The sequence below is a fragment of the Protopterus annectens genome, chromosome 1.part1, assembly GCF_019279795.1.
Source record: "Protopterus annectens isolate FY-2018-M chromosome 1.part1, PAN1.0, whole genome shotgun sequence".
Taxonomy (NCBI): domain Eukaryota; kingdom Metazoa; phylum Chordata; order Ceratodontiformes; family Protopteridae; genus Protopterus; species Protopterus annectens.
In genome coordinates this window covers 1,680,220,853-1,680,237,500 of record NC_056726.1, presented here as the reverse complement: position 1 = coordinate 1,680,237,500, position 16,648 = coordinate 1,680,220,853, and the positions used below count along the sequence as shown (strand labels likewise).

General features: G+C 41.2%; 1 protein-coding gene across 1 annotated transcript in view; it reads right to left on the bottom strand.

Moving 5' to 3' along the window:
* The window catches only part of CEP85 (centrosomal protein 85), a 2,011,196-nt gene that overhangs the window by 1,653,258 nt on the left and 341,290 nt on the right, over positions 1–16,648 (bottom strand). The gene's annotated exons all lie outside the window — the stretch shown is intronic.

The following is a 16,648-nucleotide window of genomic DNA, read 5'->3' as shown; positions in this document are numbered from 1 at the left end:
TAGAGGGACTGACAAACAGTTGATGCCCATTTAACATCACTGTAATGTTGATCAATATACAATCACCATAAGGGAGAAAATTAGAAGTATCATGCAAATCACCCACAGTTTCCTTAAAGTTAAAACAAACCATACAGTAGGGCTTACACGGAAGTAACCCGACAATCACTTCAAGTGAGGCATTGCATGGAAAAGAAATGTTATGTTGGTCAGTGCTCAGTGGTGTGCAGCCTACAAAAAACTGTTTCCTTAGCTCACTTGTCTAGTGGAAAGCACTTTTCAGTACTTAATAAATAAGCACTTATCCAGGCATGTCTAAGGGTCAGCTCCCAGTAATTTCTCCTGTCTACCTGATGAATCTGGGCATCTTGGGGCAATGCAGCAATTGCCTCATGTACACAGACAACCCTCTCCTCCTACCACCCAACACTACAACCTGTGAGAGATGCACTTATATAGCCAAACTGGAAGCAAAGCTCTCTTCACCCAAGAATGGACTAGACAGTCAAGAGAAGGTAAACACTTGCACCACACCACACTCATCACATTAGTCCCTCAAAACCTACACCACCAAAACACACACACACACACAAACACAAAACACACACCTACATTCACGGAGGCTCTCAATAAAAACCTGCCCAAGCATCAGGGACATCCAAAGCATAAACGCAAGCAAACTCCACCCCCCAACACAACCCAAACGACACACAGCCCACAAACTCAGTGTGCCACTCAACCACAGCCCATAAGGCATAACAACGTACCCAACACTCTAGTCACAGGTGACTCTATAGTCAGGCACACTGATGTTCCACTCACTAGACTAAAAGTACAGTTTTGTACCTACCATAAATGTAGATGTTCGAGTGTTCACACTGCTGCAGTCATCACACTTGGGTTATCCTGCCGTCAGGCAGTCCCACAGTCGGCCAGAGTTCCAAAATCTTGGTCCGGCGTCGGTTGCTGTTGCTTCTTCCCTGACGTCAGTGCGCCAGGGGTATATAAGAGGCATCAGACGCCATTTTCTTCAGTTTTTCTTGCCCCAGATGTCAGGTGCCCCCAAGTAGGTAGGCAATACATATTGCTAATAAAACATGTAAAAGGAATAAAGTGAATACCTTCAGTTACAAGCAAATACACCACAAAGGTTGTATAGGATAGAAAAGGTATAGAAAAGTTCAGCTAGGTCAGAGGGGATGGAGGGAGGGTAACCTGGACTGCAGCAGTGTGAACACTCGAACATCTACATTTATGGTAGGTACAAAACTGTACTATGTTCATCGTGTTACACTGCTGCAGTCATCACACTTGGGTGGAATCCCAAAGCTAAGGATGGTTGGTGGAACTAAACAGGGTTTGGAGAGGCTAGTAGGCCCTGCAGAACTGCAGTGGCAAAGCCAGCTCTGGTTTTAGAGTATAGAGGTAAGTGATAGTGCTTGGTGAAGGTGTGCACTGAACTCCAAGTTGCAGCCTCCAAAATATCCTTGGTTGGTATCCCTCTGAGGAAGGCTGTTGATGTTGCTGTAGCCCTGGTGGAATGGGGCCTAATGTTACCAGGTACAGGTTTCCCATGGTGTGTGTAGCAGAAACGGATACGATGTCCTATCCATTTTGAAATGTTCTGTTTTGAGATAGCCTTTCCTTGTGATCCTGCAGCATAGGATACAAAGAGCTGGTCAGATTTTCTGAAAGCCTTAGTTTTATCAAAGTAGTAACGTAATTGCCTGTGAATGTCCAAAGAGTGTAGAAGCCTTTCCCCTTTGTTCTGGGGGTTTGGATAAAAGGTGGGCAAATGAATGGTTTGGTTTAGGACCACACTGGATACCACCTTTGGCATAAAGGAAGGGTTAGTTCGTAAAGCGACTCTGTCTTGATGAAAAATGATGAAAGGCTCCACTGCAATTAGAGCCTGAAGTTCAGAGACTCTTCGTGCTGAAGTTATTGCTAGCAGCAGGGCAGTTTTCCATGACAGAAACTGTAGATCAGCTGTAAAAGGTGGTTCAAAGTGCGGTAGTGTAAGTTTTTCCAAAACAAAGTTGAGACCCCAAGTTGGTGTTGGTGCTCTCCGGGGCAGTCTTTATGTTCTTAGCCCCTCTGAGGAACCGTCTTAGCAATGGATGTGAAAATATAGGAGGATACATGTTGTTTTGAGCTGAAATAGCTGAGGCGTGGATCTTAATAGATGAAAAGGAAAGTCCTTTGTGCAACATCTCAGTTAAATATTGAAGAATCTGAGGAATATTTGGGACAAGGGGATTTTGGCCTTTAGCCTGGTTCCAGGCGCAGAATCTTTTCCATTTGTCTGAATAGGCTTTCCTGGTGCTGGGCCTCCTGGCCTCCAGAATGACATCCCATCACAGCTTGAGAGAGAAGTGTTGACTGGTTGTTTAGGTAATTTGCCATGCAGCCAGATTTAAAGTCTTGAGCTGGCTGTGTAGAATCTGACTGTTTTGCTGAGTGAGCAGGTGAGGAATTGGAGGTAAAATCCATGGTGGGCCTTGAGCCATGTTCCTTAGTATTGGATACCAGTGTTGGCGTGGCCAGTCTGGAGCAATGAGTATCATTTGTGGCCTCTCTAATCTGGCTTTCAGCAGCACCTTTGCCAGAAGAGGCAGTGGAGGAAAGGCATACACTGTCAATGTTTTCCAACTAAATGAGAGGGCATCCACTTTCCAAGCTAGTGTGTGGTATGTCCTTGTGCAGAATTTCCGTAGTTTTGGGGGGGAAGCAAACAGATCTATGTCTGGGCTCCCCCATTTTTGAGTTATCATTGCGAATACTTGTGGATCTAGTTTCCACTCGTGAGGATCTATGATATTTCTGCTTAGATCGTCTGCCAATGTGTTTTTCTTTCCTGGCAGGAATTGTGCTTGTAGTTGAACTTGGTAGGTCAGTGCTGTGTTCCACAAGGTCATTGCTTGTCTGCATAGGAGGTAGGAATGTGTGCCCCCTTGCTTGTTTATGTACCACATCACTGTGGTGTTGTCCGTCTTTATTAGGAGTTGTCCTGGATGTAGGAGGTCCTTGAAAGCTGTTAGGGCATTTTGTACAGCTAGCATCTCTTTTTGATTGCTATGTAGATGCCTTTGATCTACAGACCATTTGCCCTGAATACACTGTCCTGCCACGTGTGCTCCCCAGGCATAATCCGATGCATCTGTTGTTATAGTTTGCCTGGCTGTGGGTAAGGTAAAAGGCTGACCCTTGTTGAGGTGACATGCCTTAGCCCACCATAAAAACACCTGTTGAAGGCAGGGAATGAGTGGAATTATTGTTTCCAAGCTGTGAGTCCATACGCTTTTCAAGTACCACTGTAATTTCCTCATATGCAGTTTTGCAAATGGTATTAGTAGTATGCAAGATGCGATGAATCCCAAGGCCTGCAGAATTTTTCTGGCAGGGAGTTGGGTCTTTGTTGCCATCATTTTGAAGTATTAAGTCGGTTGTCCTTGCTTGTCTGGCCTGAGATAAGCCATCTGGGCCGTTGTATTTAAGCTGGCACCCAGGAATATTATGCCTTGTGAGGGCACTAGTTTTGACTTGTTTTCATTTACTGTGTACCCTAGGCAACTTAATAGGTTTTTGACAAACACCAGATACTTTAAAAGAATGTCCTTGCTTTCTGCTTGAATAAGGCAGTCGTCCAGGTATGGATATATTTGAATTCCTCTTTGTCTGCAGTATGCAATTACTGGTGCCAGGCATTTTGTGAAGACCCTGGGCATAGTAGATAAGCCAAAGGGCAGTGAAGAGAATTGGTAATGGGTTGAACCTGCTATAAATCGGAGGTATCTTCTGCAATTTTGTCTGATAGGGACATGCACGTATGCCTCCTTGAGGTCCAACGTTACTAGCCAAGCCTTCTTGCCCCAGCATGGGAAGAAGTTGCTGTAGTGTTAGCATCTTGAATTTGGGTACTTCCAGATATGGGTTTAGAATTCAGAGGTCCAGAATGGGTCTCCAGGTTTTGTCCTTTCAGGGAACTAGAAAGAGTCTTGAGTAAAATCCTTGTCCTTGTTGCTGTGTAGGAACCTGCTGAATGGCTCTCATGTCCATGAGAGCTGAAATTTGCTTTTGAGCCTCTGCCCATTGATTTGGTGGCAGGTTTGGCATTCCTTTTATCCTTGGTAAAGTGTGAAAGTGGAATCTGTATCCTTGAGATACAATATTTAGGACCCATTTGTCTTTTGTGATTATGTGCCAGTTGCCTGCAAATAGAGTTAGTTTTCCTCCCAAGAGAGCTGCCAAGAGGGATTTGCTTGGCAGTCTGAAGGGCAAGTCATTGTGTTTGTCTTCTAATAGTTTGAGACCTGTCTTCTCCTCTTTTTTGGATTGTGGCACCCCATTGTCGAGGCTGTTAAGAGCCTTGTGACTGACCTCTGCCCCTTGGGCGTCTGTATTTGCCCCTCTGTGGTCTGGCAGAAGCTGGAAAGGACCAGTTTTTGGTTGGCCAATTTCTGCTGAAACGAGGGGGATGAGCCTGTAAAAAATCCTTGACCGTCTGCGTAGATTTTGCCTTATCCTCCATTTTCTTTAAAATCTCTTCTAATTTTACACAAAATAAAACATCCTGCTGTAAAGGTGCAATCCAATAACTTTGCTTTAACATGATCAGGTAAAGTTTGTTCTTTTAACCAAGCATGCCTACGTATGACAGACCCTGTCACTGCTGCTCTACAAGGAGCTTCCAATGAATCAAATCCACATTGCAAAGTATGTTTTCCCACTTGTTCATGCAACAAATCTTGCATTTCCTTGTAATCAGGATGTTCTGTATGTGTGATAATTTTTTGTTTTAATTGAGACATCAAATATTGTTGATATTTCAGCATGTGAAACTGGCAATTTAAGGCCCTCATAGCTAGAGTAGCTGAGGTATATACTTTCTTTCCCAATCTGTCTAGTGCTCTAGAATCCCTTTCAGGGGGTACAGGATTTTTAGCAATAGAGGCCCTAACCCCTTTGGGACCCTGGGAAATGGTTTCTGGGTCAGCAACAGGGCTTTTATATAGGGATTTGTGTGAGTCAGGGACTCTGTAGTATCTGTCTGGTTTGGCTGGTGCAGGAGGTAGCGAATCTGGGTTAAGGCTAGATTCTGAATAAACATCATCCACAATGTCGAACACGGGTGGAATAGCAAGCTGTCTGTGCTGAGGTAGTAAAAGGAACTCTCTGAGCCTTTTCTTAGAATCAGAGTAATCCTGGCCTTTCAAGTTGAAATGTTCCCTCATGGTATGTAAAGTTTCCCCAAAAGAGTAGTCTTCTGGAGGAGATGCTGAAGGAATAGACTCTTCAGCATCAGAGTCTTCATAAGGGGGAAAAGAATATTCTTGTTCCTCAGAAGAATCTGAGGAAATTGAAACCTGGTCAGAGGAAGCGTAGTCCTCCTCCTGTCTTGGCCTTTTATCAGGAGGGGGATGGGAACCCCTGATTAGGGTAATTAAATCTTCGGCCATCTTAAGCATCTGTTTCTTAGGCATGGGACCTTGTACTGGAGACTGCTGTACAGTCTTCTTTGTTTTGAAAGGGGTTTTCAGCTTTGCATAGGATTTAATAGTGAGTGTAGTCGGTCTGAAGACACCTTCTGCAACTGAAGGCATTTCAACTGCACCGGAATCTCCTTCAGCCATGGAGTCGGAAGGGCCTAAAGGTAAAGGTTGTGGAGGCCTAGCAATCTCCGCTTGGGAATCGGATGCTGCCTGGGGTTCTAAATCAGCGGTCATCAGGGGCTGCGTAGGTGCCTCACTGAAAACCGGAGAACCGGCGACTGGCCTAGCAGAAGCCTCAGAGTCTGGTTTGGGTCTCGGCTGCCTGTCCTTATCTTTGCATTTTTTATGCATTCTGGTCGTCGGTTGCTCCGACGGCATAATTAAATTTCCTACCAAAATAATGTTGGGCGGAATCAAACAGACGTTTAATAGTTAGTTTGTTAAACCTAGCACAAAACCAACAACCTGTGACGTCGTGGTCTGGGCCTAGACAAGGAATACAATAAGAATAAAAGTCCTTATGAGGTATTTGCTTCCCACAAGAAATGCAATTGTTAACTTTTTCTGACATCGGACTGAGGCAAGAAAAAGTTCCCCAATGGGGTACTTAGCTTTATTGAAGACTTCGGTCTGAAATTCTATTTGAAAATCTCAGAAGTTGGCAGACCGGCACTTGCGAACTGCTTCTGCTTCAGGCACTGCGCGACAAGAAAGACTGAAGAAAATGGTGTCGGATGCCTCTTGTATACCCCTGGCGCACTGACGTCAGGGAAGAAGTGACAGCAACCAACGCCAGACCAAGACTTTGGAACTCTGGCCGACTGCAGGACCGCCTGACGGCAGGATAATCCAAGTGTGATGACTGCAGCAGTGTAACACTATGAACATCAAGGAGAAAGTTACTGTCAGCTGCCTGTCAGGTGCCAGGATCCGCCACATAACACATGCACTCAGGTCACTCCACAATAAGGACAAATATGACACTGTCATTGTCCATGTTGGTGTGAATGACCCGAGACGTAACTCCCTGAACAACATGAAAAGAGACATGGAGGAGCTCTCCAATCTTGTATCCCAGGCAGGTATGACTCTAACCCTGAGTAGCATCCTGCCATCACCCAGAATTATACCACAGTACAAGGACAAAATGATTGGCTTCAACAATTGGCTAAGCTTCTGGTGTCATTCTAAGGGGACCCAGTATTTGTCTGCCTGGGACGACATGATCGACAGTCGACGATGCTTTGCCAGAGATGGCCTGCACCTGTCGCCCTTAGGATTCCGGATACTGGCTAAGGCTCTTGCCGCCCCTATAGTGCCTTTTTTAGGCAAGGTACAAAAGACAAATTCACCACCGTAACAGGTACAAGCAAGCAAAATCTGAGGGTAATGCTACTCAATGCTAGAAGTCTAAACCTCAAAATGCACTCACTCGAAGCACTCCTTAAAATGGAGAACATAGACATCTGTGCAGTGACAGAGACCTGGTTCAAAGCTCCAGAGCGCACCCCTGCATTACCAGGCTTCAATTCATACCACACCTTTCGGCCACCTAACCCAGAAAGAAGCACTAAAGGCGGAGGCATGCCCATATTCATTAAGGATATCCACACCTCCAGGCTAGTTGCACAGCATAATGCATCCGATATTATCCAAGTGCAACTAACTCTGGGCAAGACCACAATCCAAATTGTAGCTTGCTACAGACCCCCCACCATGCCCCAGGATTCACACTCCTCATTTCTTGATACAGTGGAAAGTATTAGGGTACAACCCAACACCCTAATAATGGGCGATTTCAGCTACCCCACCATTAACTGGGAAAACTACTCCTGTACCAACTCTTTTGCTCAATGTTTTCTAGAAACGCCTTGGATCAACTTGTTCACACCCCCACCAGGGGCAGCAATATCCTAGACCTGGTCATTACCAACATGGGAAACCGGTGTTCCACACCAGAGGTCAATTCCTCGTTGGTCAGATCCGAACACAAGCTAATCAGCCTATACATCCTCATCCCACCCCCAGCCCCAATTAGGGAAACCATCGTAAAAAACTTCTCCAAAGCCAACTTCTTAAGACAGAAGTGGCAAACTTCATGACACCCATGCAGACGGACAATAGAGGTATGACTGCCAAATCCTACACAAATGCACTTTATAAGCACTTACAGGAGTGCATGGATCATAATATCCCTAATAGAACCAAGATGTTATCTTCCAAAAAAAGGAAGCCAATCTGGTGGTCCTCTGCCATAAACAAACTCTACAACAGAAGAAAGAAACTGTTGCAAAAAAAAGAGTAAAATCCCATGACTGGAGGAACTCCCTGGTCAATCTCAGTAAGAAGCTGAAATCCCTCATAAAATCCTCCAAAGCTAGTTACGAAAACAAAATTGCCACTGACTCTAAAGACAACCACAAAGTACTCTATAGCTATGTCAAGAATCTAAATGGGAACACTCAGATCTGCTCTGAGTTACAGCACAATGGCACTAAATATACAGAACCACCAACTGATATTGCCAACATCCTAGCAGATAGGTTCAGTGGTAACTTTACCCCCCTCTCACCCCCTAGAGGACCCATCTCTATACCGGAAGAATGCAAAGTTCCTATAATCACGGCTGCACAGGTAAAAAAAACACTCCCCAAAGCCAAGAACACAGCATCCATGGGACCTGACAATATCCCAGGCTGCGTTCTACACGAACTACAGAATGAACTGGCACCCTACCCAAGTACATGTTCAATCATAGCCTCACCTTAGGCTTTGTACCCACTGAATGGCACACCGCTACGGTTATCCCACTCCGCAAAGGGGGAGCCACGACAGACCCCGGGAACTACCGCCCCATTAGCCTGACGAGCCTGGTCTGCAAGGCCATGGAACGTATCATCGTGGAACTCAAACAAAGACATTGGTAATCTCCAAACTCTGGACCCTACCCAGTTTGGATTTGTAAAAGGCAGATCATGTCTCCTAAACCTGACTGACTTCTTTGAAGTAGTCATGAAAGCCATAGATGAGGGTAAAATGGTTCACACAGCTTATCTACATCTCGCCAAGGCTTTCAACACCATCCCCCACTCTGGAATTATAAATAAGCTCACTAAAGTTGGTATAAATCCCTATGTCACAAGACGGGTTGCCAACTGGCTCACGGACAGAATCCACACTGTGAAAGTAGCGGATTCCAAATCCGACATCAGACCAGTGACAAGTGGAGTACCACAGGGTTCAGTCCTGGGTCCTCTCATTTTTGCTATCTACTTCTCTGAAGTGCAGGCCAACACAGAAGGTCTTTGGCTAACAAAGTTTGCAGATGACTGCAAACTAGGAGCCATAATCAAAACTCCTAACGATGTGGACAAACTACAAAAGGGCCTCACTGAGACAGATACCTGGTGTCAAAGCCATGGCCTGAAACTCAGTGCCAAAAAGTGTATTGTCATCCCCTTTGGTAAAAACTCTGTACCCATGAACTACCACATAGCTGGTAGTCTACTTAATGCTGAAAATGTGATGAGACCTTGGGACACAGGTGGACAGTAGTCTCTCCTTTGATAATCACATCACCACAGTGGTCAGGAAATCCTTCGACGTGGCTCATCTCATCACAAAAGGATTCTCATCCAGAAAAAGAGAGGTCATTCTTCCCCTCTACTCATCACTCATTAGACCCATTATAGAGTACAACGCCCCTTTTGGTATGTACCTCACAAGACATCTACAACAACTGGAAAGACCACAGAAATACCTCACAAAGAGGATTACTGGCCTGAAACAGATGCCCTATGCAGACAGTCTCAAAAAACTACAGCTTTACTCCATCGCATATCCCCTACTCAGGGGCGATCTCTGCCTAACATACAAAGCTATGTCAAACCCAGAGCTGTTGGACATGCTCCACTTAAAGAAATCCCAATCCCTCAGAGCTACACGCTGTAGGGACCTAAACCTTGTCACCACAATAAACAGAACATGCTGGAGGGATAGATTCCTGTCCCAGAGACTTCCCATACTCTGAAACAGACTACCTATGTCAAACAGAGCTCCTCATTAGCACTCCAAGAAAAATCTTGATGATTGGATGGGAAATGGGAAATCCACCCCGGGGATCACTTCTGTGGCTCTGCTCAACAGGGGCACAGGAAAATAATTTTCTTGGGTGGCGAAAGCCAGGGTACATTTTTTGGCTAGGCTTGTATGGGCCCTAGGGCCGATAGCCTAGTACCTACCTATGAACCTATGAACAACCTACGCTAAGGAAACAGTTTTGCTAACCAGCATAAAAACACCTTAAAGATACTAACACACTGTCCTAAGATTCTTCCAGTCATGTGGGAGTACACAACAAACACTGCACAACATGAGTACCTGTCACTACTGACACACATGGAAGCACTCACTCACCATACTAACAGACCACTGAGGTAACCCTCAGCAGTGCACAGAATGCTTGAATACATCTTTCCTAGGACCACTTTTGGGAATGTCCCTTAAACCTTGCACTTCTGCATTCTAGGTCATCATACTTTCTTTGGCGGGTGCACCATTTCCCAGCAGCAGAAACAACCACAAAATACCAAGTTCTCGTCTACCACTAAAATAAAGAGTTATGACCGAAAGATATGTTAAGGTTATAAAATTATACATTCAATCTTTTATATATGGCTCTGCAGCCATAACAGTACAGCTGGAATGTACCTGACAAGAGAAGAAATAATACATCTCTTGCACAAGGTCCTCTTGAAGAGGGTGCTAGCTGTGTACGTAAATTTACACGAACAGATGTTTGAATGATCATTGCTGCGACAGCCTTACTATAATGGTTATATCCTGCATAGGATACAACAGCTGGCTAGCTTCCACAGTTTCAGGGCATCTTCCACATGCTCAAACTGTTAGCCAGCATGATCTGAGCAGACAAAAAAAAAGTCAGGTTTACGTGCCAAGCCCTTCATAGCTTTTACATCAGTTTTGAAAAGGAGGCTAAGCCCCAACAGGGAATTATTAGGAAAAGAAAAAGATAACATGTCCACACCCTGGCATAAAAATCACAAAAAAACAAGGGGGATGGAGGGAAGGACTGGCTAATGCAGAAGTAATTATTCCAACATCTACTGTCACAGTAACTTTACTTACACAACTGTACTACGTTCTTCATATGGATAACCTCTCTAGTAGTCATAGTTACATGGCTAGATTATAATGGCTTAAAATAACTTGGGAGGTTGAAGAGGAAGGGTCCACAAGCCCCAGGAAAATGGTCCAAGCAAAGCTTGTTCTAGACTTCGAGAAGGAATACAGTTTATAGTGCTTTGCAAAAGAATGCACAGAGAACCATGCTGCCAGATGTAGAATACTTCTGGAATCCAACCCTTTTCATAAAAAAGTAGATGAAGCCAAAGCCCTGATAGTGTGTGCCTTGGCCCTGCCTGGAATAATTTTACTGCGGTAGGAATGACAAAAGGTAATAGCTCAAGACAACCATTTAGAAATAGTCTGCCTTGATACAGGTAGACCTTTCTTATATTAAAAAGAAATTAAATGAACTTATCAGTTCTAAAAGATTTTTGTTCTATCAAAGAGTGTACCAGATATGGACAAGCAAGGCATGAAGTATCCTTTCTCCCTCATCTTTGAAGTCTGGAAATCTATCTAGCCATCTATCCTCTCTGTTGACTGGGTTAGTCCCATTATGCTTGTAGCATCTTTTCAGGGAATGCCCGAGGTGGTATTTATACTACTAGGGGAAATTTGGCCATGGCATCGGAGAACTTCCCCTACTCTTTTTGAGCAGGGTATGCTTTTTGTTGTTTCATTTCCTGCTTCCGTTTTGGGTAGAGTGGTGGCTCAGGGAAGCAGGAAGAATCATGACAGACATACAAAGAGGTTGTGGCAGCAAGGATGAGTTGCTGCTAGAGCAGAAACAAATTAGTGGTGATGAAACATCACAGGAAAAAAGCAGGAAAGTGTAGAGACAGCATTGAGTATGAAGGCAGTCGAGCCTTTGCAAGTGGAAATATTAAGCAGCATGGAGGTTATTAAAAGCAAACAAACCTTCAGGAAATGTAATTTTATGCAGCAAGATGGGAGATAAGACTGTTTAGGAAAGGGTGAAGGTAGTCAAACCGTCAAAAGATTCTGAAACCATGTTCCAGCAGACATTCGAGGGTGTGTGTGCATGAGAGACAGACAGAGAAAAAAAGATGTATTGTAACTCTCCTATCAAGAAAGTTGCAGGATGATTTATTACAGGACTTAATATTGCAGAGTGAATCAGAGTGAGATAGCTGTTTCTTGGGCAGGTGTATTAGACAGACTACAGAAAGAAGCAGCAATAAGGAGAAAAAAAAAAGGCATGTGGACAAAGTAAAGAAGGTAGAAAGTAGAGAAGTAGCAGCATCCAGTAAGAATTAGTAGCAAAGAAAAAGGACTAGAAAGGTATAATATTTGGGACAACATACCACAGTTGGGTACTTCTCTACAAGACGTAAGAGCATTTACACATGTTAATAAAGGCACTTTTTATGACATTATATTTGAATCAGGACAATTTATGGAGAAGTATTTAGGACAATACAAGTTAAAGAAAAGCAATAACCCATGAAATTTTTATGTTTTCCAATGATTTAAGGGAAAAACTAAAAAGAAAATACTTGTTCAGTTCCAAACTGAAGTTGAGAAAGAGATACTAAAAGAATATTTGAAGACTATGTGATGGATATTACTAAAATTTACATTAATAGACGTCTGTTGACGTGGGGTCTGGGAATGTTACTGCTGTATTTGTGAAGCCCGCACCCTAGCCCAGCAATCAAGGAGCCTCAATCCTCACCACTAACACCATCTCATAAAAGAGGAAAGGATAACAAATACACACAGTAAAGTACAATTTCCCTCAAGTGCACACAGAGATCAAGTCAGTCTGGGGCTGCTTGCTCCCTTGCTCCCCAGGTCCTCAATAAGACTACCCACTGGCACAGCTATAGGGTTCAGAACTCAGCCTAGCTGGCAAGCTAACCTCCAGTACCCTCTCTGTTCCACCTAGCTGGCAAGCTAACCTCCAGTACCCTCTGTGTTCCACCAGTGCTTCTTGTCCCTGCCCAGGTAGCCGACACACACACACACACTTAGAGATAAGTATTTATACAACTTCACAGACACTGCCAGGAAAGGCTGACAGATTCTCCTGTTGTGCCCCTTTACCCAGACTTTAAGGTAGTAATTACTGCCACCACCAGCTAATACTTAGTTACCCAAAGACCCTTAAAAGGGTGTCCAATTATTACTGTGCAATATTATTATCCAACTGGTAAGTGTGACTAATCAGTCTAAGGCTTATTAGAGTGGCCTTGTACAATAAACTATAAATATGCAATGTACTCTAGAGCTTAACTTGTCTCCACACAAACCAGTCACAGGTAAAAGAGTTTAAAAGTATTTAATAATACATAATAAAGACACAAGACAATACTACTACACCAGTGCTACTCAAGAGTTCAGAGATCACACAGAAAATTAAAATAATTCCATAATACAGTTCTGACATAACAGAAAAACACTTAAATCTAATCTTTATTTCTACAAGGAAAGCATACTTCTAAGATAATTTACTTTCATAGAGCAAGGCAGTGCTGAGATGAATAGTCAGGGCAAAATGCTTACAGTCTCTCTCTGAGCAATAGCTTTTAAAATCACTAACAGACATCTCTGCTGGCCCTCCCAGATTACATAATTTTGACACTTAGTCTGGAGTTCCCAGGCCAACAGGCTACATTATTTAATCTAACACCTGCTCAGGAAACTACAACAATAAAAGACATTTCACATGTACACTCCAGTAATTATTCCTTAAGTTAAAACAATAGAAATAATGTGTTCAGCTAGGCTTAAAACAACAGGCAGGATGCTTACTCCAGACTCATCGACTCCAAATTCTAACTTCAAAGGAACATACAAAACATAATTTTAATTTCAAAGAACATTTGAAATGCTTGGCTTAGTTTTCCTTACAGCAGACAGCAATGTTGCTACATTCCTGAAGTTCACATTTTACAGTGTTTTCTTTCATTTAAGAAGCAAGCCTGTATTTTATTTTTATATTTACAAGTGACAGAATTATGTACCAAATTCTATTTGACTAGGCTGGCAGCCTTCACCCCTTCTGTACCAGTCTTCACAGTATTAAAAATGGAAGATGAAAAGATTGGGCACACTCCAAATATGATAAATGTAGATGGGAACAAAGGTACAGTGAAATACTGGGGGCAACAAAAAAGTTGCTTTTTTGTGGAAAACATGACCATTTAATAATTGTGATTAAAGGAAATGTTATATGTACAGCAAAGTGGGTCATGATGCAATACGATGTGAACTGAAATGTTTTAAATCTGAAAAAAAACAGGTCATTCACAGATGGATTGTAAGGAAAATACAAAAGAAAATATGCAGAAAGCAAGTGGAGAACAAATTATTGAGCGATAGAACAAGAGGAAAAAGAAGAGCAAGAAAAATGCAAGATAAACAATGATAGAAAAAACATAGTAAAAGAAAACAAAATGAAGGCATGTCAGAAATAACTTAAAAAAAATGAAGAAATGAATTGGAGAGCAGTGAAAGGAAGAAACAGTTCCATTGGGTAAAGTGTAAAAGATAGGAAAAGAAAGTTCACTGGTTTAGGTACAAAAGAAAATGAGAAATGGAAAGAATAAGAAGACGGAATTGAAACAAGATAAGAAAAATAAAATAAATGAACGTTAATAGTATAAAAAAGTGAAAAGAAGAACAGGGGTATTAGAATGGTGTGCAACACTTGACATGGACATGATTATTTTAGAATATTAACATAACAGTAGAGATTACAAACAGAAAAGTTATGGGGTGAGATTATTTGGAACAAATGAAAATAAATGTGTTCAGGCATAATACTACTATGCAGAAAAAAAAACACTAAACATTTTGGATTTTACCTTGGTTATACTAGGTAGAGTAACTAAAGTAGATATGACATGGAAATATCAGGTTTACAAAATTATAGAAATCTATGCATATGTGAAAAAGAAACAGAGAGGATAATGTTTAAGAAAATTCTAGATTATGAAAGTGTAAACATGGACTTGACATTAATGGGTGAAGTGAACAGTTACTTAAGAAAAAGGGGGTGGTGATGCAAAAACAGTGTTAGACGTGATTTAAACTGGAAAGTTATACACTTGGAACAATAAAGAGACATACAAAAAGAGTAATTTAAGAAGAAATGTATTATTTTTAAATTTTCAGAAATAAACTAGGAGATAAAATGTACAGGATTTTCAGATGACTTGGCAATTTGGACAGAGATTCAAAAAAGAAATGGATATATAAAAATAAGTAAAAGTATTAGAGTAAATGAAACAGTTAGATAAAGGTGGTGTACAAATGATCATACAATTGTGTGAAGATCATGTGAGAGAAGGTGTACAAATGATCATACAATTGTGCAAAGGTCATGTGGGAATGAGAGATTTTTATCAGAACTGGAAGTCATGGTGGATAAGTTTTAAAGATAATACAAAAAAATGTTACTTGGAATGAAAAAAGTGGAAAAGAAGAAATATAAAGCAAGCAAATATGCATTTGCACATTTAGTAAGAAACAAAAAAATTGATAGAAAAATATAGGAGACTGCTCAAGAGAAGATCATAAAGCATTCATTTAAACAAAGGTATTTTCTAGAGGAGAACAAATAAAAGGTGCATCTTATGAGAGTGGTATAGCAAAAGAAAACAAATTAAGATGAATAAGAAATGAGAAGTCAACAAAAAATAACAGAGTAAAAATATATAAAACACTTTCAAGAAAATAAGATTAGAAGAAAACAAAAGTGGAAAATTAAACCATGATCATAAAGATTTAGAAAAAGAAATGACAATAGAAGTGAATAATACATTAAGATTGGTAAATTTAGAATCGGACTGGACCGGACAAGACAGAATATCATATTGTATATGTTAGATTGGAAGTATTAGTACTTTGTGCAAGTGTTAAATGAGTGGCTACAGGAAGGTTTTAGATATGAAGAAATATGTACTGGAGCCATGAAAGTTATATGGAAAAAAAAAGGGGGGGGGGGGACAAGAAATTGGAGGCTAACTGTACTTAATTCTGACTACAAGATTTTCATAAAAATTTAAAATACGATTGGAAAACAAATGAAATTAATATTAGAGGACACAATATTTGATATAATGAAAGAATGCAAGAGAGAAGCTGCAAAAAACTTTTGTTACAGCATAGGAGAAAAATAAAGTAAAAGTGTTACTGAATGGATAGTTAAGCCATGAAATAGATTAAGAGTGGTTTAAGACAGGGATGTCTAGGAAGTAGTATTTTATTTCCATTAGTCGTGAATGGAATAGATAGTAAAATAAATACTTCATTAAATTAGTAGAATATAGGAATATAGAAGGCATCAGAGTACTAATTATATTCTCATATGCAGATGATATAGCACGAGTAACAAAGAGCAAAATGGATGGAGGACGCTATTAAGTTACTTGAAAGGGCCATAGGCATGAGCATAAATCGAGATAAGAGCACAGGATTAGGAGAAGGTGGTAAGACAGGGAATATTAGGTTTAACATGACAAAAATAAAATAATTGGGTATAACGTTTGGAAATGAAATAGTTAAATTGCAACAATGGGAAGATTTTATTAAAAAACAACATACATGTGTTTATTTTGGAGAACATACAAACTGTCATATAAAAAGACAGTGTACTTAATAAATCCTGTATTACTGAGAAAAATAGCAGTGAGCAAACATTTTCATAATCCCTACAAAATGTGAGAAATAACTACTGACAATTATGTTGTCACTTATAAGGGGATCCAAATTGAACTCAAAAACGGGAATATTATATGGTAAGGAAGGAGGAGGAGGGCTGTGATTGATAAACCCAGTTGTGTATGGAACGTCATTACATTAATACAATGTGTTTAAATGGATGAAAGAGGAAAATAGGTCATAAATGTGCAATAATGAAAGAAAAATATAAAAAAATATATGGTGTATAATGAGTAAATTTGAGAGAGAAAAAGAAGCTAGGAATAGGGAAATGAACAAATAAGATTACGGAAAAAAAAGTGCTACAGAGGTGAAACAAT